General features: G+C 44.9%; 1 non-coding gene across 1 annotated transcript; it reads right to left on the reverse strand.

Annotated features, from left to right (window-relative positions):
- Positions 1-3,484: 3,484 nt before the first annotated feature.
- Positions 3,485-3,557, reverse strand: TRNAE-CUC (transfer RNA glutamic acid (anticodon CUC)). The gene has a single exon. It is a non-coding gene; the product is annotated as a tRNA-Glu (tRNA).
- Positions 3,558-15,045: the final 11,488 nt, after the last annotated feature.

Genomic DNA, 15,045 nt, shown 5'->3' on the forward strand with positions numbered 1-15,045 from the left:
CATCCTTTACCCTCCTTAGCACCACTTACTAAGACATCAATCCATGGAGATAAATAAATGAACCTTCAAGCCTCGCCGGACTCTACTGGGTGCCACCCCGGAAATGGACCGATGGTGCACCCTTTGGCTCAGACCAGAGCTCTGCTAAGTGTCTCTTGACTCTTCCTCCCTGCTCCTTATCCAACCCTTCACCAAGTCCTGCTCCTTCTACCTCCCGGATAGCTCTCGAGTCCTCCCAGTTCGATCCCTACTGCCCCTGGCTAGCCCACAGCCTCATCTGGGCTACCCCACGCCAGCCTCCTGTCTAGCCCTGCCCCTGCCTGTCCTCCTCCAGGTCATTGTCCCTCAGTCACTGGCCCTTCGAAGACAACATTCAAGACACATCAGATGCGTCTCTGTTGCCCTTAGGTTAAGCCCCAGTCCCTTCCACACCTGACATGCTTCTTTCCCGGCCTCATTTCTGTCCTTGAGTTGACTGTTCTGTGACGAGACTAGAGCCTCCTGGTGAGGCTCCCACAGCGCTCCTACCTCCACATTATCCTAGAAATTACCCATTTACCTGCTCAAGGGGGTTCTTAATACATGAATTCATCCTGGCAAACGGCTTGGGCCTCGAGTGAAAGAAACAGGGAAATCAGGGGCACCTGGGTGGCTCAGCCATTGAGCGTCTGCCTTCGGCTCAGGTCGTGATCCCAGGGTCCTGGGATCGAGCCCCGCATCGGGCTCCCTGCTCAGCGGGAAACCTGCTTCTCCCTCTCCCACTCCCCTTGCTTGTGTGCCCTCTCTTGCTGGCTGTTTCTCTGTCAAATAAATAAATAAAATCTTTTTAAAAAAGAAAGAAACAAAGAAAGAAAGAAGAAAGAAAGAAGAAAGAAAGAAAGAGAAAGAAAAAGAAAAGAAAGAAAGAAAGAAAGAAAGAAAGAAAGAAAGAAAGAAAGAAAAAGAAAAATAGGGAAATCAAGGGCAGAGAGGTCTCTGCGAGAGACGGGTCTTTGTGTCTTCAGCCAGTGGGGAGCAGAGAGCACCCACCACGGGGAAGGCCCTGGAGCAGCGACTGGACAGGCTCACGCTTCTCCTGGAGGTCAGCCAGCCTCCATTCTCTCTGCCCCAGTGTTTGCACGGGGGACCCAGGGCTGGAATAGCCAGGAGAGAACTGGTGCATGGGCCCAACAGAGTGGGCTTCCACCAGCAAGGCTGGTCATCCAGCCCCACAGCAGCCTCGGGTGATGCTGAGCCCTACACAGTGACATCCGCACGCACCCAGGCTCCAAGCACAGGGCCACTTCCGCCCTGGAGGGGCAATAATTCATTTTTACCGAGATTCATACCTAGCAGTGCCTCGGTCCCACAATTATCCAAGGGTCAGGAGAGAGTATGGCTGGCTCAGTTGGTGCAGTATGTGACTCTTGATCTCGGGGTCATGAGTTCAGGCCCCACGTTGGGTGTAGAACTTCCTCAAAGAAAAAAAAAATTTTTTTTTTAAGAATGTGTGGTAGCCTTTTATTGTGTCAATGTAGCTATGCTGAAGTTATATTTTCCTAATTTCCTTCCCCGCATGGTTCCAAGTTAGCTCTGGCCCCAAGAGCAGTCTCCCGAGGTGCGGAAGGCAGAGGCAAGCATCTGTCACCGCTCAGGGGCGGCCGGCTTGCCTTGCTGGTTTGCGGTGGGACGACAGCTGGTCTGTTCATGCCCAGCCCTTCTTTCTGACTGCCAGGCCTGCTCACCACCAAAAGCACCGGCTGTAAGTAGTCTTCCAGAACATTCTTCACCAACTTCCATAACAGCTGAGAGTCTAATTCCTATAATAAACGCCAATATTAGTTTTCAAGCTCCTTTCACATGGCATCACAACAACCTCCTCTTCTCCCTCCCTCTTCCACATTACAGGACCCTTGTGACTACCTTGAACCTACCCAGATGATCGAGAACTATCTCCCTGTTTTGAGGTCAGCTGAGAAACAAACGCAATTCCGTTGGCTACCCTAATTCTCCCTTTGCCATCTAAACTACCATATTCACAGGTTCCAGAGATGATGACATGGACATCTTTGGGGGTGAGGGTGGGGAGGGGGCATTATCCTGCCTACCCCAATATCTTATTCTCCATCACTCAAAGTGGTTCTGCTTCTCTGACTGAATCCTAGCTGATAGATCGTCTTAGACCAAGGGACCCATTTTATGTCAAAGGAGACACAACAATGGGCACATGATCATGGGATCCATGGTCCCACCTAGATTCCACATCACCTACAATCTACGAGCCTGAGAGCACGCTGGGATGGCCGGAAACAGCACAGCCAGGGCACCAGCTGGCAAGGGGACCGTGAGGGGTTGAGGTGCTGGATCTCTGAGGGGCAGCACCATGGGGTGGGAGTCTAGGGCACCCCTCGCCAGCACTCCTAGCTTTCCTCTGGGGAATCTGCACTCTAGGTTGGGCTGCACTGGAAGTCTGGTTTCCTGGTGGGGAGAGGGAAGAGGGACAAGAAGGCCTTTTCCGAAAGGACAGTAAGAGCTAGACTAAACCTGGGGCAGGGCTCCCACCTGCTTACTTTGAGCCCCACATGCCTGTAGATCAGCAGAAGTGAGATACAGACAAGGGTAATTCACTCCAATTCTTAGGAGGAAGTTAAGTTCTAAATTCACAAGGGGACAAGGAAGAGTGGGTCTGGAATGCTGGGAATTCCCTTGGGGCATATTTTGGTGCTTCCATACCAAGGGATGACTGGGAACGAGCAATTCCAGGAACAGAAGCTGACAACAGCCAAGTATGTGGGCACGAACCTCTCAGGGATAAAGGTCTAGGTTACCCCAGCAGGGGAGCAGCCCAGACCAGAAGTGCTGGCTGAGAGTGAGGAGAATCTCCAAGGGTGACAGAGGAGGAAGAAAATGAGGGTTTATTATGGCCATCTTCAAAATGGGGACTGTAGCTGTCCCACTAAACTCCCTATTATAAGATTTCCTCTTTTTTGTTTGTTTGTTTGTTTGTTTCAGTTGTGACCACGCCTCACCTGAAAGACCCAGTTACAGCATGAAATTAATTAATGTGGAACACAAGTGCCTCTAAGTGGTACAGGTGTTAACCATAGCAGATGTTCTTGCTGCCTCCTCATTTTTTCAATGCTTTTGAGCGTGAGCGAACTTCCAAACCTCTGTCTTCCAAAACCCATTTTACCCAAGGATTGATGAGAGTTGACATCTAGCAGGTCAAGGCAGGATACTGCTAACGATCCTACAATGCACAGGACAACAAAGAATGAATTTTAAGATTAGCTTTTCAGTTTCTGGGGGAAAAAAAAAAAAAAGCCTGCTGGTACTTGGTAGGGATTGCTCTGAATCTCTAGACCAACTTGGGAAAATAGTGCCATATTAACCATATTGCATGTTCCAATCCATGAATATGGGATGTCTTTCCATTTATTTAGGTCTTCTTTAATTTCTTTTAATAATGTTTGTTTGTTTGTTTGTTTGTTTTAAGCAGGCTCCATGCCCAACATGAGACTTGAACTCATGACCCTGAGATTGAGGGTCACATGCTCTGCTGACTGAGCCAGCCAGGCACCCCTCAATAATGTTTTTTAGTTTTCAATGCTTAATCCTTGCACTTCTTTGATTAAATATATTCCTAAGTATTTTATTCTATTTAATATATTGAAAATGGAATTGTTTTCTTAATTTAATTATCAAATTGTTTGTTGCTAGTGTATAGAAGCAAAAAAAACCCCAAAACCAAAAAACAAAACCAAAAAAAACACTTTGAGGTGAGGGGAACCAAACCATTTTATGGAGGGGCTCTGAGGAAAAGTTGAAGGGTAGGAGGACAATGAGATTCGACTTCCTCAGCCTGGCTGGGATCTCCCCAGCCTCACAGCTGCCAAAAGCTAAAAGCAAAATTTTTGTATACTTATCTTGCAACCTTACTGAGCTAATTTATTAGCTCTTACAGTGGTTTTGGTGGATTCCTTAGGGTTTTCTATATACAAGACTATATCATCTGTAAATAGAGATAGTTTTACTTCTTCTTTCCCAATACAGATATCTTTTGTTTTTCTCGTCTGATTGCCCCAGCTAGAATTTCTTTTTTTTTTTTTTTTTTTTTTTTTTTAAAGATTTTATTTATTCATTCGACAGAGATAGAGATAGCCAGCGAGAGAGGGAACACAAGCAGGGGGAGTGGGAGAGGAAGAAGCAGGCTCATAGCAGAGGAGCCTGATGTGGGGCTCGATCCCATAACGCCGGGATCACGCCCTGAGCCGAAGGCAGACGCTTAACCGCTGTGCCACCCAGGTGCCCCCCCAGCTAGAATTTCTAATACAATGTTGAATAAAAGTGGATAGTGTCTTGTTCCTAATCTTAGGGAGAAAGCTCATGGTCTTTCACCATTAACTATGATGTTTGCTGTGGGGCTTTTTGTAGATGTCCTTTATCAGGGTGAAGAAGTCCCTCCTGTTCCCAGTTTGTTAAGTGTTTTTAATCATGAAAGGGTGTCATATGTCATATGTTTGTCAAAGGCTTTATCTGTGTCTACCAAGATGATCTTTGTTTTGTTTTAGTTTTGTTTTGGTCTTTTATTTGCTTTTGTATGCAAATGCTTTTGTATGCAAAAAAAACTGACCTGCATTCCTGGAATAAATCTCACTTGATTATGGTGTATAATCCTTTTTTTTTTTTTAAGATTTTATTTATTTATTCGACAGAGATAGAGACAGCCAGCGAGAGGGGGAACACAAGCAGGGGGAGTGGGAGAGGAAGAAGCAGGCTCCCAGCAGAGAAGCCTGATGTGGGGCTCAATCCCAGAACGCGGGGATCACGCCCTGAGCCAAAGGCAGACGCCCAACCTCTATGCCACCCAGGCGCCCCTGGTGTATAATCCTTTTTACATGTTACTGGATTCAGTCTGCTAGTGTCATGTTGAGGATTTTTGCACTCATTTTTATAAAGGATATTGGTCCAGGGGCGCCTGGGTGGCACAGTGGTTAAGCATCTGCCTTCGGCTCAGGGCGTGATCCTGGTGTTCTGGGATCAAGCCCCACATCAGGCTCCTCCGCTGGGAGCCTGCTTCTTCCTCTCCCACTCCCCCTGCTTGTGTTCCCTCTCTCGCTGGCTGTCTCTATCTCTGTCAAATAAATAAATAAAATCTTTAAAAAAATAAATAAATAAATAAAGGATATTGGTCTGTCGTTTTCGGACGCATTGTTTGCTTTTCATCTCCAGGTCATGCTGGCCTTACATGATGATTTGGGAAAGGTTTCTTTCTCTGTTTTGGGAGGTGTTTGTGAAGGATTGGTGTTAATTTTTCTCTAAATGTTTGGTAAAATCCGGGGCGCCTGGGTGGCACAGGCGTTAAACATCTGCCTTCGGCTCAGGGTGTAATCCCGGCGTTCTGGGATCGAGCCCCACGTCAGGCTCTTCCGCTATGAGCCTGCTTCTTCCTCTTCCCCTCCCCCTGCTTGTGTTCCCTCTCTCGCTGGCTGTCTCTCTTTGTCAAATAAATAAATAAAATCTTTAAAAAAAAAATGTTTGGTAAAATCCACCAGTGATACCATGCTGATGTGAGCTTTTCTTTGTGGGAAATGGGACTGTTATGGGATTGGATTACTAACTCAATTTTTTACTTGCTGTAGATCAGTTCAGATTTTCTGTTTCTTCCTGAATTAGTTTTTGTAGTTTGCGTCTTTGTAGGATTTACCCATTTCATCTAGGTTATCTAGGTTTTTTTGGCGTACGATTGTTTGCAGTATTCCTTTATAGACCTTTTATGTCTGTATGGTTGATAGTAATGTCTCCTTTTTCATTCCTGATCATAGCACTTTCAATCTCTTTTTTTTTTTCAGCTAAAGATTTGTCAATTTAATTGATCTTCTCAAAGAATCAATTTTGGTTTCATTGATTTTCTCTACTGTCTTTCTATTCTCATTTCATTTATTTGTCATTCTATTATTCATTCTTTTACTCCCTTCTGTTTCTTTGGGTTTAGTTTGCACTTTGTCTTCTAGGTTCTTAAGGTGAAACATTGGGTTATTGCTTTCAGATCTTTTTCCTTTTTTTTAAGATTTATTTATTTCAGAGAGAGAAGGGGGAGGGGCAGAATGAGAGGAAGAGAGTCTCAAGCAGACTTCACTCTGAGTGTGGAGCCCAAGGTGGGGCTCGATCCCAAGACCCCAAGATCACAATCTGAGTCAACACCAAGAGACGCTTAACTGACTGCACCACCCAGGTGCCACTCTCTTTCTCAATATAGGTATTTACAGCTATAATTTCCCCTGATGCTTTAGCTGCATCCCGTAAGTTTTGGTATGTTGTGTTTTCCTTTTTATCTATCTCTAAGTGTTTTCTAATTTCCCTTGTGATTACTTCTTTGACCCATTGATTGTTTACAAGTATGTTGTTTAATTTCTACATATTTGTGAATGTCCCAAATTTCCTTCCGTTACTGATTTCTAATTCATTCCATTGTGGTCAGAGAACATATTTTGTATTATTTCAATCCTTTGAAATTTATTGAGACTTTTTGCATGGCCTTACATATGATCCATCCTGGAGAATGTTCCATAAGCACTTGAGAAGAATGTGCGTTCTGTTGTAGTGTTCCATACATGCCTATCAGATCTAGTTGGTTTATAATATCGTTCGAGTCTTCTGTTTCCTTGTTGATGTTCTGCCTAGTGTTGTATACATCACTGAAAGTGGGATATTGACGTCTTCAACTATCATTGTCTGTTTCTCCCTTCAATTCTGTCTGTTTTGCTTCACGTATTTTGGGGGTCTGTTTGTACATGTATATATATTTATAGTTCCTATTTTGCTTGATGGGTTAACCTTTTTATCATTTTAAAATGTCATTCTTTGCCTCTAGTAACGATTTTTGTCTTAAAAGTCTATTTTTTTATATTAGTACAGCTATATCTGATATTAGCATAGCTGATACAGTATAGTATTTGTTTAAAGCTCCTCGGTTGATTCTGAAGTGTGGTGAGGGATGAGAACCCCCAGAACAACCATTCTAAGATAGGAGAGCAAGAGGGCCCATCGTTTGTCGTCAGATCTGTTTATTTAGCAGGATGCTCCTCAAACTTGAGAAGTGTTTGGACCTCTTTAAAGAAAAAAAAAAAAAGCTTCTTGGCATCTCCCAATGTTGACAATGTTTTTATTATAATATTCCTAAGTATGTGTGAATTTAAAACTAATTATAATCTTCAATTTGTAGCTCTCCTATAACAAAACCAAATCCAATTTGTAAATGAATTATAATCAAAACTGTAAAACAATAAAATTAAAGCAAAAAACATTAATTCACTATTTGAGTTCGGCATGACTTATCTACCATGAACCCTGCAAGGAATCAATTCAGCCATTACTTTTGTTTTTTTTAAAGATTTTATTTATTTATTTGAAAGAGAGAGACAGCCAGCGAGAGAGGGAACACAAGCAGGGGGAGTGGGAGAGGAAGAAGCAGGCTCCCAGCAGAGGAGCCTGACGTGGTGCTCGATCCTAGGTCTCCGGGATAATGCCTTGAGCTGAAGGCAGACGCTTAACGACTGAGCCACCCAGGCGCCCCAGCCATTACTTTTTTTTAAATCAGACTATGGTGAATGTCCAACCGTACAATATATGGTTAATACTATTTGCCACCCATTTGGCTGAAATAGATCATACTAAGTTCATCTTTGTTTCCGTCCCATTACCTGAAAATAGTCAAAATAGTACTATTGTGCCCCAAGAAGATCCTAAACACAACATACAACAGGTTCATTCTGATGATTCCAGAAAAGGCCTATATTAGAGTTTTAAGCTTACTATCAAAGTGAAAACAAATTTTTTAATTTCTGGAAGAAAGCTAATGGACCCCACAAATAAACCTGCCATCTGGAAAACAGTGGCTTGGAACTTTTCTTCCTTCCTTTCTTTCTTTTTAGAGAGAAAGAGAGAGCATGTGCACACACTTGAGGGAGAGGGGCAGAGGGAGAGAGAGAATTTTGTTAAATATTTCATTTATTCATTTGAGAGAGAGAGACAGAGCACAAGCAGGGGGAGAGGCAGAGGGAGAAGCAGACTCCCTGCTGAGCTGGGAGCCCAACAGATGTGGGGCCCAATTCCAGGACCTGGAGATCATAACCTGAGTCGAAGGCAGATGCTTAACCATCTGAGCCACCCAGGCTCCCCGAGAGAGAGAGAATCTTAAGCAGGCTCCATGCTCTGCATGGAGCCCAACTCAGGGCTGGATCTCACGACCCTCATATCATGACCTGAGCCAAAATCAAGAGTGGGATGCTTAACTGACTGAGCCACCCGGGCGCCCCAGAACTTTAACGGTGTGCCTCAATCCTTTCCAGAGGGCTCCGCATAAATCTTCAGCTGTTGTTACCCTCAGAGGCTACTTTTTCAAAGTATGGTTACACGAGGAGTTTCTCGAAGTTCTATCTGTGACTATTTCATCTTGAACAACGAGGGGGGAAAAAAGCAAAAGTAAGCATCTTGTGCTGGTCACCATGATCTGACCCAGAAACAGTTCGGTTGTTGGGTTTACTAAGCAGAAGGAAGCAAGATGAAGCAGTTGAGCACAAACTTCGCCACCATCTCCTCTAACTAGACGCACCTTTGTCTCTTAATGAGCCGAACTTTTCGGTAAATGAGTCGTTGAAGGAAGCCCCACATCCACAGTAACGGCTTTGGAGAAGACGGGAAGGAAGCCCTGCTTTGGAGCTGCGACGGACCAGAAAGGAAACAGCCCTAGCCCCAGGGTGTGACCGCCACAAAGCACACCCTGTTAATTGAGATGACTCATTAAGCTCTGACTCGGTCCGACACTCACCTGTTGAGGAAGCAACTGAAGATGAGGGCACAGAACAATCAGTCATGACCCAGGGAAAGTGAAAAGCAGTATCTCCTGGCCCATCCACCCCGCAGGGAGAGGCCAGACCCTACAAGGTAGCACCTTGAAGTTATGGATAGAGTGCATTGTGGGGGCAGCGTTTGCTATTACCTCTTCCTTCTTTGGCCACCGAACCCAATAAATCGTCTATGAGTTCTTCTCTTTCTACAGAACATGTTCTAAGGTATGTAGTCCAATTGGCTCATGTGGAAAAGTTTTGGAAGAACTTGGGTATAATGGTTTCCTTTTACCTTAATTCAACTAGTTAACTCAGGGTCCATATGGAACAATGGTTAGCCCCTTTTTGAAAATGAAAGAGAACAAAAAGGACTTTTCCCAAAATAGCAGGCAAATCAGCTTGTTAGATATACCCAAATTCTCTTCCAAATTTCTTCTCAATAAACCAAGAAACGGAGTATCTTCATACATTTTCCTTGGAGGGTTTGTTTTAGGCCCAATTTTATGTTACTAAAAATTATTCTACTTGCATTTCATTGACAATCTGTTCAGACTTATGTTAAGACTTCTGCAGTGTTCGCTGTACTTTCTGACTGTGTGGCACATGGGAGAGCTTTCCAGTAGATGAGGAACGTCAGTTAGGTCCTTCATTTTCACCATCTGGCCTCTCTTTCCTCTCGATCACACAGCACGTCTATAGTTTAGGCTCTCCGCAGAGAGTTCAAGCCGAGAACTGCTCTGTCTTGTCTGAGCATGGCTGACAGCATGGCAAAGCATTGAAGAGGGCTCACTCATCTAGCCATCCACTCATCTGCATACAGAAAGCAACTGATGGGGCGCCTGGGTGGCACAGCGGTTGAGCGTCTGCCTTCGGCTCAGGGCGTGATCCCCGCGTTGTGGGATCGAGCCCCACGTCAGGCTCCTCTGCTAGGAGCCTGCTTCTTCCTCTCCCACTCCCCCTGCTTGTGTTCCCTCTCTCGCTGGCTGTCTCTATCTCTGTCAAATAAATAAACAAAATCTTAAAAAAAAAAGAAATTTTAAAAAAATAAATAAAGAGTCAGGTTTGGGAAAATCATCTGAACCATATACAAAGTGAGTTGAAATAGATTGAGAAGAAACAAACCCAGATATTTCAAGATTAAAAAAAAGTGTTATGATTTTATTTAAATTTATTTGAGAGAGAGAGCACACAAGCAGGGGGAGTGTCAGAGGGAGAAGCAGACTCCCCACTGAGCAGAGAGCCCAACGCGGGGCTCGATCCCAGGACCCTGAGATCCTGACCTGAACAGAAAGCAGACCCCTGACAGACTAAGCCACCCAGGCGCTCCGTCATGATTTTAATAAAAGAGAAATTTAGGGCAGACTTACAGTCACCGCTCCAGCTTTGGCTCCTGATATTCTTTCCTCCTTTCTCTACAGGAGGTCTGTTCTCTCCTCAGCCGTTACTTGAGCTGCCCAGAATACAAGTATAAACACGTCTTATTGTAAGATTTCGGCTATGCAAATCTGTTTTGGAAGCAAGCATACAGTTAGCCACACAGACTTTTGTTGCTATGAATGCAAAGCAAGTACTTCCCCATTCTTCTGAGATAGCGCAGAAACAGAAATGCCAGTGTTGAGTCTGAGAAGGATGGATAAACTGTATGCAGGAAGACAGTGGTTTTTAAACATTCTGCCTGTTGTCCCTTAGAAGAATTTTTTAAGTCCATATACTCCCTTGCACATTTTTTGAAAAGGTGTTATTTATTTATTTATTTGAGAGAGAGAGTAAGGGGACGGTCACACGCTCTCTTGCTCTCGCTCTCAAATAAATAAATAAATAAATTTATTTTACAAACTAAAAACAACACAACTTTCTTCTGGACTGAATTATCATTGCCATTACTAGTAATATACACTTGATCGAAGCATAACTGGCTCACAAAGTTTAATATATCATTTCTTTTTTTTTTAAGATTCTATTTATTTATTTGCCAGAGAGAGACAGGGAGAGAGAGCACAAGCAGGAGGAGAAGCAGGCAGAGGGAGAAGCAGGCTCCCCGCTGAGGAAGGAGTCTAATGGCGGACTCGATCCCAGGACCCTGGGACCATGACCTGGGCGCCAAAGGCAGACGCTTACCGGACCGAGCCACCCAGGTATCCCTGATACATCATTTCTAAGCGTAAGAAGCAAAGTTTCAGGGGCGCCTGGCTTGGTGGAGCTGGTGATGCTTGATCTTGGGGTCGTGGGTTCAAGCCCCACATTGGGTGTAACGATTACTTTAAAAATAAGTGGATAAAACATGTGCCAAGTGATGGCTAGGATTCACTTGTAACATTATTAAGCCCTATTAAAGACCTCGGGAAACATTAAAAAAAAAAAGAAGTAAAATTTCATTAGAAATGCATCTCTTGGGGAAATGGCTGCAGCTTCCTTCTTCCGTTAGTGCAGGTCTGTGCGAATATATGCAACTTCTCGCCCGGTAGAGACACAGCCCAACACGTCCGCTGATCTTGATTTCCATAGGATGGGATGGCGTTTTGCAAAGAGAAGAAACTCCTCGTAGGAGTTTTGCTGAGTCTCTGCCACCTGAGTCTTTGCATTTGGAGTTACAGGTGCGAAGCTATGGAGCGAACCTTCATCAGAACTGACGCTGCTCAGATGTGAAGCACGAACAGCTGCTCACATCGCAAAAGAACAGATGCTGCCTGATAAGGGAACAGAAGGCAAGCTGAGGGCAAAGCACAAGCCGACACCCGCCCCCCCACTCCCAGGTCGGTAGGAGTCCCAGTCCTCAGGCACTCCTGGCTGCCCTAAAGCTAAGGGAAGGAAAACCAAAGGGTTAACTGATAGAGCAAGACACGTCTCCATCAGTTTACCCGTGTCTTAGTGATTGACAAGGAAAAAGCATTATCAATAGCCTAACTTCCAGAGACCCATAACTCAATTTCCTGGAGCCCCCACATCACCCTCTCCTCCATGAATGATGCGGAAACCAGAAGCAGAAGGGAAAGGAAACACAATTACATTTCTTTATGACCACCAGCCCATCGACAAGGGTTTGAGATGGGCAGAGTATGATAGGCCTCCAAGAAGCGCCCAGCTGTCTCAGTGTTCATGCTTTACTAGGAGAAAAAACAACTTTAAAGTGCTGAGAGCCAGGCCTCCAGTACCCTGAGGGTCTTCTTTAGCATATGAAAATCCTTTTGGACACCTCCCTTTGTCCTTACCTCCCTCACCTCCCAAGTATATAATCAGTCACTCCTCTCACAACCCCAGGGCGGCAGCTCTTTAAAAACACCTTTTTGCACCTAAGACGTCTCAAGAATTCTTTCTCCAAGATCTGCTCTGGACCTCGCCCGCATTCCAGAACAACATCACTCCCCAACCTTATGCACGCCGCGACAGAGAAGCATGTCACTGTCTTTGGAGTAGTCGTACCAAACAATCAGTGGTGATCTGATCAAACCTTAGATCCAAAGACCAGCTTACAGGAAACACGGGGAACCGAGAAACAGGCAGTATGACACCACGTGGATACAATTAGCAAACTCCAGCTCTCATTAAGGAGTCAAGTGCAAGGAAAAAGAGTTCATCGATTTTCCATTTTGATTTAAACAAGCAAACTTCAGAGAAGAAGAAATGCAGAGTTAGAGGAAAGTTGTGACATTTAGGAGACAATAAGAAGTTTTAGCACTAACTGCATTTTTATTATACGAAATACGAATTTATTTTCAGCTGAGATCATATCACAGTTCCTTGTTATTTCGAAGACATGATTGAACTAACGTGAGTTCGCTCCTTGGTGAGTCACGGGTAGAGACCACGTCGGGTGGCGTTGTCCCACAAAGGACGCTTTATCTGCAGCAAATAAGGAGATCACGGGGAATAACTTCCAAAGCCGTGACTCCTGGAACAGGGGTGAGTGAGTTCCTTTTATTTAGGGTTGGGGGGGTTCTGTCACCCTGCGCAGAGGAGGGCATCGGGTCACCGTGCGTCTTAAGGAAACATGCCTATACATACATCATGTTCTGCTAGTAAGGTCGGCGCTCCTCCTTGGGTGGAGATTTTAACATTATAATGAAGCAGCAGTAACTCTTGGACAAGGAGAAGGGGCTCTGGGCCGGCTCTGAGAGCGGTCTAAACTGGACCCCGTCTTGGGCTCATTATCTTGGGTAAGGAACCCATTATCCTGGGTAAGCGGGTTTGCTCACTTTTGCAATAGCACTGGGAGTTCTTATCACTGATGGCTCGTCTCCCATCTGGTTAGGCTATTTCCTGACCTGGTAGAGACTGGTGAGTTTTATTCTCCCTTCCTTCCGCGGGGGGCGGGGGGTGGAAATCCTTCGCTACTGAGGGGTGTGCATTTCTTTGTAATTCTGACACCTCCTAGGAAGTTCTGCAGAAAGGGGGCTGGGACCAGTCGGGCACAGATCACGTGGGGGGGGGACAGGTAGGGGGCCTGAAATGACTTCTCTGTTGTCACTAACGCTGTATCTCGTTTTTCTTTTTTCTGGGGGCCCCTCACTTTTTGCTTGCAATGACACATAGTGAAATGTTCACAGAGGAAGCAATACGGAAGTGTTTATAGATGAAATAATATGATATCTGGACTCTACCTCAAAATAATGCTGAATGTGCTGCAGAGGCTGCAGAAACACAGTGCTGTGTGGTCCACTGTCGTATCTTCAGGGGGAGCGCCCCATGAACCCCTGCCTGGGGCAGCCCACATCCAGGGTCTTGGCCCTGCCCCACGGAGTTGCCCCACCTTGGAATACTTCTGAAGGACCATCCCTGCTTCAGAGCCCTCTCTTCCTTCCTCTCCCTTGCACAGAGTTGATCCTGCCCACACTCCCACTAAACTGCCCGCAAGCTAACCTTCGTCTCCGAGCCTGCTTCCCAGGGAATCCAACTGCAGCAAGATGAAACAAGATTGGCCATGGGTTGATCCTTCTCGAAGCCGGGTGTGGCCAGCAGAATTCGGAGATGGTGTCCAATACCCCCACACCTGTCATAAACATCTTGTATAGTCCCCAGGTTTGTGACTATAATGGATTTTACTCCCGTGATTAGATTAGATGAGACAGCACGGTTGACCTTGAGATAAGGAGATTACCCTGGTGGGCCTGACCTAGTCACATGAGCCCTTTCAGAGCTTGGAGGTTTCCCTGGCTCATCTCAGAAGAGGAAGTCAGAAATTTGAAGCATGAGGATTCAACACACCGTTTGCTGGCTTGAGGATGGAGGGAGACAAAGGCGAGGAATTTGGGGGGCTGGTAGCCACTAGCTGACAGTCAGCATGTAAATAAGGTTCATGTCCTCAGTCCTAAAGGACTGACATCTGCCAATGAAAACAAGCCTCAAGGAGGATCTCCGCCCCCGCCCCGGCCCCACCCAGAGCCTAGAGATGAGAACTCAGTCCAGCCAACCCTTCGATTTCAACATCATCATATGCTGAGCAGAGAACGTAGCCATGTCTACATGGCGTGGTCAACAAATCTATAGGCTTAGAAGTTGGGAGAATTCATCTTAAATGACCAATTCCTTATGTGGTTCAAGTACATGTTTACCCTGATCAGGAAGGATTCATTTGATTTCATTAAAATTATAACTGGATAGAAAATCATAAATGAGGTTTGATTTTTTTAATTTAATTTTATTTATTTGTTATTTGTTAAAGAGGAGAGTTGGAAATGAAGCATCGGTCTTATGTATTTGCTTTCCTCTAAAACTAGACTGGGGTTGTGCCCTAAACCTACCTTCTGTAACCGGCCCTGTGCCAGCTGTGACTGGTATCCACTTCCTGTAACACACATCTTCATGATGATATTCATCAAGAGTAAATACGCGAACTGAAGCCTGGGTCTTCCCAGTTCTGTTACTGTTTGTCATTTCAGGGAAAGGAAGTTGAAAAAAAAAAAAAAAGGCCGAGTGCATTCATTCGTCCTACCAACCCCTGGTGTGTATGTTGTGTGTCCCACACGGCGCAGATCTCTTCATTACCAAGTTCAAGCATCACTGCCCTAGACTGATTGCAAACGTAGGATGTGTAACACTCTCGTGTTGTTCCTTTGGTTTTAAACAATTATTATGGAGAAATGCAAATTTCTCTGATTCTTCATTGGTCTATAGTTGGCCCTTAAGCCTGTTAACCCACTTCCTCAAATGTATAATGTCTGTTATTTCAAAAATTTCCCCTTGACTAAGCATGCAATATCTAGTTACACTTCCTCTAATG

Source organism: Ursus arctos, unplaced genomic scaffold, assembly GCF_023065955.2.
Source record: "Ursus arctos isolate Adak ecotype North America unplaced genomic scaffold, UrsArc2.0 scaffold_4, whole genome shotgun sequence".
NCBI classification, from domain to species: domain Eukaryota; kingdom Metazoa; phylum Chordata; class Mammalia; order Carnivora; family Ursidae; genus Ursus; species Ursus arctos.